Below are 9,079 nucleotides of genomic sequence, written 5' to 3' on the forward strand. Positions count from 1 at the left end.
GTAACTTGTACAATACGAATCCCTCGGCACCACCTCCTATATAAGGGGGGGTTCGAGGGACAAAGAAAGCATCGAATCATTGTTTCTCAAACCCTAGTTTCATAATCGTCGAGTACTTTTCGGCTGAAACCTTCGAGATCTACTTGCCCTCTACTTCCAACTAAACCCTAGTCTACAACCCGTAGGCATTGATAAGTTAATCCCTTGTCAACGATGTTTAGCGCCCGTACGAGAGGCTTGTCCCATGCTACCCTGCCCGTCGACGCCTGGGACGAAGAGCCTTCGTCACCTTGAGAAAGTCTTTGTCTTTCTTCTTCCTGCGGAAGAAACGTGAACCATTTAGAAATGTTGCTACTATTATATGAACGATACTTGATCTAATTAAACCGGTAAATTGCTTACCAGCTTTTTTCTCCAAGGACAGGACCTTCTTGTCGTTCGTGAACCAAATTATGTCGGTTACGACCTTCGGGTCCGTGACAAGTTCCCCGGTTAGTTTCTTCTTATGGTACCGGGACCTGATGAATCTTCTTTCAAGAGGGTCCTTGTACTTGAGCCGGGGGTTCTCAATGCCGGCATTTACATACGCCTCGTCCTCCTTCGCCCAATAGGGCTCCTTTCCCTCGTACCCACGGCTCCCAAGGTTGTGGTTGCCGATGTTAAGCTCCCGCATTTCCTTCCCCCACAACTTGCGATTCTTGGTTGCTTGTAGCTCTTCATTGGCCACAAAAGCATCAAAGTCCGCCTGGGAGACATGCGGAAAGGCGGAGTGGACCTCTTCGAAACCTTTGCCCTCAGCAATCAGCTTCCGCACCATGTACTTATAGCTGCTGAGGTGTTTGGTGAACTTCGGGAGGGCTTGTGAGTTCACAATGTTGTTGGTTTGATGACTGGAGGCGTAGTCGCCTAGGAACTTGTATCGTGCGTGCAACCTCGCAATGAGCTGGGCTCGCAAAGGCGCTTTGTTCTCAGCTCGGAGGTCCGTCTCGTTGAGATTGACGACCTCTCGGAGGATACATGCCAGTTGGTTGCCGTACACCTTGGCAACATCCTTAGGCTCCACCGGCAAACCACTGGCGGGGTCCACCTCTTTTATTGTGTCTCTGCCGGTGGCGACCGTGTTTTGGCGCCTTGCCTTCCGCGGCCTCTTGGAACCACTTGTCCCGGTGCCACTACTCCCGGCGGCGCCGCTAGGATCGTCGCCGCTTGTCTCGCCGCCACCCCCGGCGGCGCCGGGCTGCCTCGTCGCCGCTTGGCGCGTAGGTACTACCCCCGGCGGCGTCGCTTGCCTCGTTGCCGCTTGGCTCGTCGGCACTACCCCCAGCGTCATCCTCCATCTCATGGTCCTCGTTGCCGCCAACACCAGCGGCCTCGGCATCACTACAAAGATTTGAGTCTATTGCAACAAAATTGTTTGTCGCAATACGTGCCGAATCGTGGCAATACGTATCTATTGCCACAAAATAACATTCGTTGGCAGCCGTTGCGATTGAACACATGGCAATAGGTTATTGCCACAAAAAACCAATTGTGGCAATACATTGTCCTATTGCAACAACCATGTGGGAATTTGCCACATTTTCCCCTGTGGTAACACTCGCATGATGCCACAAGTTGATTTGTGGAGATATCTTTAATGCAACATGTGACGAATCATGGCGACTAATAGCTCGTGGCAATATACATTTGTGGTAATAACCTATGCCAACCATGCTCGTTCCATGGCAAGAAACTATGGCAGCAATCTTTGTTTTTGTGGCATTAGGAATTTTTCCACGAATCTCTACGGTTGTGGCATTAACTTCTAGCAACAAACATTTCAATCGTTGTACCAGGAAATTGCAACATACTCGTTTTTGTGGTGATAAATAGTTATCACAAGGGGCAAATGTTTGTAGCAAAAACTATTGTGTCAATTTAAACCATTTTAATGATCCAAAAAAATAGTAACATGTGGACTTTAGCAATCAGTGGATCATAGTCACTTTTTATTGATCATGCATATAAATTTAACATAACGCTCGCACACAACTCTGAAACAAAAAAAATTACAAGTAAAAAATGAAAAACTGTACATATAACCATTGAAGTTGCTGACCTAAAGGAAATCCGGAAAAAAAATACTACAAACTATATTTCTTCCTATGGGCACGATCATCATAGTTGGCGTTTGAATGCATGCCAACCTCTGTCAATGACTATAACCCTCGTCATGGTCCTACTATGCCGAACCATCAGTCCTACAAAAGCATAAAGTATTTACAAAAGTCAGTACACAAATAAATGAAATTGCCACTATATAAGAGAGCATATATATGCTGGCACACTAGAAAAAGTAATTTGACAAAGCTCTAGCAAGCAATCTCCTGATGACTTCCTGAGTAGTTTCTATCAATATCCAATTTACCGTATATACCAAGGGTCAGATTATGAATTAATCCAACGGTACTACTCCATAAAGCAATGAAGGTTAGGTTAGCACTGGTACAAAACAAGAGAGAGAGAGAGAGAGAGAGAGAGAGGGAGAGAGGGAGAGAGAGAGAGGGGGAGAGAGAGAGAGAGAGAGAGAGAGAGAGAGAGAGAGAGAGGTTTCTAGTTGAATACTTGCGCCGAATTGGTAGAAGTCCAAATAGCACTAGGACACCCCCTGATTTACGTAATCTGCCGTGTTGAAGGCTTGAAGACAATGCGGCGCGAGCCCGAGATGATGGCTGACGATGACGCTCAGACCCACTCGCCATGGACGCTGCGGAGGCTGCCGCTCCCTGTACGGACTGCAAAGATGCCACCGCTACCTGTCCCTGTCGCGGCGAGGCTGTCGCTACCTATACCGGCCGCGAAGACGTTGCTTCTCCCTGTCGCGGCGAGGCTGTCGTTACCTGTACCGGTCGCGAAGACGTTGCTGCTCCCTGTCGCGGCGAGGCTGCCGCTCCAGCCGAAGATGGTGCCGCTCCCGCCGACGAGGGAGGATCCGTGCGGCCGCGCGTAAGGCCGACACGCCGCTCGGGCACATCCGCTCATTCCTCTCCCAGAGCGATGGATCGACCGGAGGTGCCCTAGACGCCCGTAAACCTATGGGTGGAGGCCGGCGACCACTGTTTAGATGGCCTCGCGCCATTGATGAAAATTGAGGAAGGAGAAGGATGAGAATCGTCTGCAGGTCAACGACAGAGTACTTAAAGGAGTAATTAGTGGAAAATTTAGCGCGGTTGATTTACAAATCAAACGAAAGTCAGAGGGCAAGATTCGCGCACTGATTTCGCTCCAAAATTCGCGTGGTTTTGGAAGGTTTGGAGGGAGAGAGGGAGGACGCGGTCCGCGTACTTCGCGCGAGCTCTCGCGCCAAAATCTCGGCGCGCGGTGGGTCTATCCAATTTTTGCATGAGGATTCCTAATTCCTCTATTCCTTTAAACAAGTCGTTAATCTTTTTTTGATTTTTCACCATAAAATCAAGGTGCAGATGCCATTTAGTATTCATTCTCCCGAAACGTACGCCCCCTCATGTCCGGCTCTTCCTGGAAATGTTCACGCAATTAGGCGACTGCCCCTTCGTTTCATATGCGCTCCGCTAAAACGGCTGCCTAATTTGGTGGCCATGCCGTGCATGCAGGAGTGTTTTATGCTGTGCATACTCGTTAGGCTGATATTAATAAGGTACTCCCTCAGTCCACAAATAAGTAGCCATCTAGCTTTAAATTTTGTCCACAAAAAAAGTGTACTTCTATATATTTTCATTGTTATTAGATACATCATGAAATATATTTTCATTTAATATATATATAATATTGGTTATTGATAGTTTTTCTAAAAAAATTGGTCAAACTTTACTTAGCTTCCTCGCAAAAAAAAAACTTTACTTAGCTTGACTTTCTGAAAATAATATACTCCTTTCTGTCTCAAAATGTAAGGCGTCTAAGGATTAGATAAAAGTCAATCTTACTAACATCTACAATATCAAATGAATATATTAAAAAAGTATACTTTGTGGTCAATCTATTGATATTGATTCATTATTGTAAATGTTCATCTATTTGTGTATAAACTTGATCAAACTTTCAAAACATTGACTTTTGACTAAACCTTAGTCGCCTTACATTTTGGGACAAAGGAAGTAGGCCATATTCATTCGAACGGATTTAGTACTAAACACCTGGAGACATGTCACAACAAATTAGAGAGATTTGAGGGAAAGAAGAGGGGCACTGTTGGAAAGAATTTTGGCTGCAAACTCTCCTTAATCAGCGTGGAAAAAAATTAAATTGGGACTACAACTGATTGTAGAGAGGCAAGCGCTGAGGAGAGTTTTAATGTCCAATCAAATACTACCTTGGTTGTTATGCAAAATATTTTGAGCCCTGTGAACTGGGACGGAGCTAATCATCATTAACAACCACGAGTAAAGGTAATTTAACCATCGACGGATCCCTGATCATCACGGAGTGCCTCGTGGGGCAAAGTTGATTGTGAAACTACCTCATTGTAGTATTAGTAATAACCAAGCATTCTTTGGGGTTGGTTGTTAAGAAGCCAATTTCTAGTAGTGAGAGAATACCGTTGCAATATCTTGCTCGTTTTTCGCAACACTAGGGAATTGTCGCAATATCTTATACATATTACCATGGATGCACAATTTGTGGCAATATGTAATAGTTATCGCAACATAATTAAGTTGAGGCAAAAAAATCGCCCTATTACAACAATACATATTTTGTCGCTATAAGGAGCCATTTTTTGCAACAACATATATATTTAATGCCACATGTCTTAATTGTTGCACTATATGTTCGAATATTACCACAAAGATTTACTATGTTGCAATTCATAGCTTCGATTGCAACAAAAGTTGTACTTAGTGCGACAAAATGAGACTGTTGCAATATATTGAACCTATTACCACGAACTGGAATTTTGTGGTACTATCTCATTTTATTGCAACGAAAGATGACCGTTGCAAAATAAATTGTTGCAATAGACTGAAATCCTTGTAGTGCATCCTCCTCCGTCCTAAAGAAGTTCCTATTGTAGTGCTCCTCTAATTCTTCTTGAGACGCCATGGTGGCTTGCACTAATAGAAGATGAAAAAGAGTTAGAATTCACGGAAAAATTCGGCATGACCTTTGCTAAAAATTGGTCATGCCGAGTGCTAGAATTGTCGGCACGGAAATGAATCGACATTCCGGCACTCAATAGCAACTCAATCCCTGTAACAGAAATGCAAGCATCTTTGAAAGAACATTTCATGATCTCTAAGTTTTGTGTGTTTGTTAACAACACCGGTGACAATTTAACCGTGTGCTAAGTGGTTTACAGTTATGGAAAAGATAACACGGAAAATCTCGACCCACTCAAAAAGGAAGAAAAGAAAAGAAGGAAGAAGCTGAAATCTGGCTTGGCCGGGCACCGGCAACTGCGGGCCGGCACCGCCGTGTGTACACCCGGCACTGCCGGCGTTGTCGGCCCGGCACCGCCGGCCTGACTGTCGACCTGCAGTTTCGAGAAAAGTGGCCGGCACCTGCCGGCGTCTCAAGGCCGGCACTGCCGGCGTTTCACCTCCAACGGGCGAGAAAAGTGGGTGGGGTATAAATACCCCCTTCACCTACCTTGGAAGGTTGCTCAAACCCTAAGATCTTCATCCTCCATTGCTGAGCCACCAAGAACACCAAAATAGCCGGATCTCCTCCCTCAACCACCCAAATCACTTGTGCTTTGGAGAATCGAAGGAGAAGACCCCGATCTACATCCTCACCGAAGCGTTTTTCATTTCCCCCTCATATGCTTGAGGGCCCCCTTGCTAGTGTTCCTCTTTGGATCCCTAGTTGATTTGTGTTGATGTATTGTTGTTGATTGTTGTGTTGTAACAGATTTGGGAGCCTCCAATTCGGTTGTGGATGTGTGCCCCAAGAACCTTGTAAAGGCCCGGTTTCCGCCTCGAGGAAATCCCTTAGTGGAAGTGGGCTAGGCCTTTGTGGCGTTGCTCACAGGAGATATGAGTGAAGCCTTCGTGGCTGTTGGTTTGGCTTGCGTAGCAACCACACTCCTCCAAACGTAGACGTACCTTCTGTTGACTGCCAAAACCCACCGGCGGGCAGCGGCCTTGTCAACACTGTAGAGCCGGGGGGAGCCTAGAGCTGCGGCTGGCTGAGACCCCTCCGAGCGACGGCCCGCAATGCTCTTCTGGTCACACGCGGCGTTGCGAAGTGCAAGGGCGTGCCACCTGACCTATACCTGGTCAGGAAGGTGATGAGGTTGCCTCGCTTAGTTTCCTGCAGGGCATACATGTAAGCGTTAAATACGAGCCTCGATCGGCTCTCAGGTTATCCTGTGAATCGGCTCAAAGAGCCGATCCACCCATGATCCGTACGGGGTGCACGAATACTTGGTGGTCCTGCTTGATCAAGATGAAGCTAATGAGATCTACGACGATTTAGGGTTTTCACCGCATAACCGGATCATCCTACTCCAGGTTGGGCCTTGCGGCCACGCACGGTGCTCGTAAGCCGATCCTAAACAAGGCCAAAAAACCAACACGAAGTTGATCCTAGGAACATCCCGTTTAGGACTTGCGAACGCCACCCTACGTGCCACCTGGATCCTCCCCCCATTGTAAGGCCAAACTATTGCAGATATTAAACTAATCCTTGTAGAACAAGGAGCAATCGTAACGGATCAGATCTACTAAATAATGATCAAGCGGGTGCCGCCCCCACACCTGAGATAGGCGTGAGGACGGCTAGATATGCAAGGGTTGCACTACGTAAGCATGCTTAAACGAAGAACAATGCTAACCCTAACACATCTAATGATAACTACGTTGCTCGCCATCAAAAACGCTTCGAGTACGAGCAACGCATGAACAACGTGGGGCTTGTGCTGCCTAGATCGCAAGATGCGATCTAGGCAGCATGTCGCTTACCCGATAGAAACCCTCGAGACGAAGGAGTTGGCGATGCGCCGAGATTGGTTTATTTTTGGGGTTGAACGTGAGTTGTTGTTTATTCCATAAACCCTAGGTACATATTTATAGTCCAGGGGACTTTCTAATGTGGGCATGCACTAAACCGTGCACGACTAAGATTCTATCTCTAAACTAAAATAGGTCTAATATGTTACAGATACACGGGCAATTAAGCCCAACAGGCCGATTCATATAATTCTCCACGTATATTTCCTTAAGCCCATCTTGACTGCGGCCCACCTCTGACTCGGTTAAATCTTGGTGATAACACCTTCTTGCAAAGGAAGGGAACTACGGGAATCATCTCCGTGTCATCGCGTGCTCCACTCTCGGTTACCTCTATCCCATTCTATCTCCTATATATTGCATAGCTATACCTTGCTTAGTTGTTAACCTTGTCATATAGGTAAATTCACTTAGTTGCATATCTAGAGAATTTACATTTGTGTCAAGCCTAAATTGAAAAAGAACTAAAAATTGGGTAGCACCTATTCACCCCCCCTCTAGGTGAGGCATACGATCCTTTTCAATTGGTATCAGAGCCTCGGCTCTTATTTCGGGCTTAACCGCCTAAGAGTATGCCGAACGAGGATCCCACGGAAGAGGCCACCAAGACGGTCTCCATGGAAGACTTCAATTCGTTGAAGTCCTCCATGGAAGCCCAAATGGAAAGCATGAAAAAGATGATTGCCGAGCTTTTGGCTCCAGCCCTTCCCAAGGCTCCTAGTGTAGAGGTTAAGGACACGGGTGCGTTAGAAGAGGGTGAGGCTTCGGAATTACCCTCCTCTACCAAACCCATGGAAGGTGATAACTTAAACACCTTAAAAAATCCCATTGCATTTCCTAGGACAACTAGTGGAGGTGATAGCTACAATCGAGTAGCTCCACCTTTTCTATCTCCCGACATACCGGTTCCCCATCCCCATATGAACATTCGGGGCGACCCACCTAAGTTTTCCATTGAGAATTTCGATACTTGGCAATTTGAGTTTCGCTCTCATGTTTGCAGTGCCTCCAATGAACTTTGGAGAATCATCTTGGAAGGCTTCAAACCATACAACCCCGACAAGTTGACTAGAAGAGAAGCGGTTGATAGTCAACTCAACAACACCGCCTTGCACATGATTCAAACTAGTGTGGGGACAAAGGAATTGCATCGTGTTCGGAACTACACCACCGCCAAGGAAGCTTGGGATGGTTTGGCCGCTAGTTGCATTGGAAGTGAGAGCACAAGGAGGAACAAGTATAATGCTCTTAAGAATAAAGCCGAAGGGTTCATGAGGCTACCGGATGAAGATCATGAAGTCATGTATGGAAGACTTCTCACCGTTGCCGATGCCTTCCGGCTTATTGGTGCCACCCACATCAATGACTCTTGGATCAAGGAGAAGTACATTGAATGCATGATGCCATTTGTACCCATTGATGTCAAGACTCTTGTGGGGAGGGAATGCTATTCCTCTCTCACCTCTCAACAAGTCGTGCACGAGATGCAAGCTCTCAAGGTGCTTGAGGAAACCTCTCATGATTCTCGCAATCGAGCTCTTGGGATGGCAAAAGGTTCCAACCTTGCCTTGACGGTCAACTCCGTTGAAGAAGTGATTCCTCAAGAATCTTATAGGGCATCTTGGAGTATGTCCTATCCGGAAGATTTGCAATGCCACTATCATGATCACATGGCCTTCCATGCAAAGTCCTTTTGGGTTGATCCCGCCAAGGCCAAGGAAGACAACATCAAGAGAAACAACAAAAGTGGGTTCACTAGCTTTGGTCCAAAGACTAGATCATGCTACAATTGTGATGACAAGCGCCACTTCATTGCCGAATGCCCCTATGAGAATAGAGAGCTTCATAATGGGAGGCTCATTCCCAAGGACAAGAGCAAAGACACAAAGGGCAAGTATTCAAAAGCCCCCAACAAGAAATTCTACAACAACAAGACCAAGAAGGGCAAGAGACCCTCAAGGGTTGTGCTAGTAACAAGGGAAGAATATTCTACCGATGAAGTGGGAAGCTCTAGTAGTGAGGAAGATGAAGAAAGCTCAAAGGAATTGGCCGCCATCGTCACCACCAACATTCCCTATTCATCTCTCTTTGACTCCCTCAATGAGAATTCTCATATC

This window comes from Lolium rigidum, chromosome 7 (assembly GCF_022539505.1).
Source record: "Lolium rigidum isolate FL_2022 chromosome 7, APGP_CSIRO_Lrig_0.1, whole genome shotgun sequence".
Taxonomy (NCBI): domain Eukaryota; kingdom Viridiplantae; phylum Streptophyta; class Magnoliopsida; order Poales; family Poaceae; genus Lolium; species Lolium rigidum.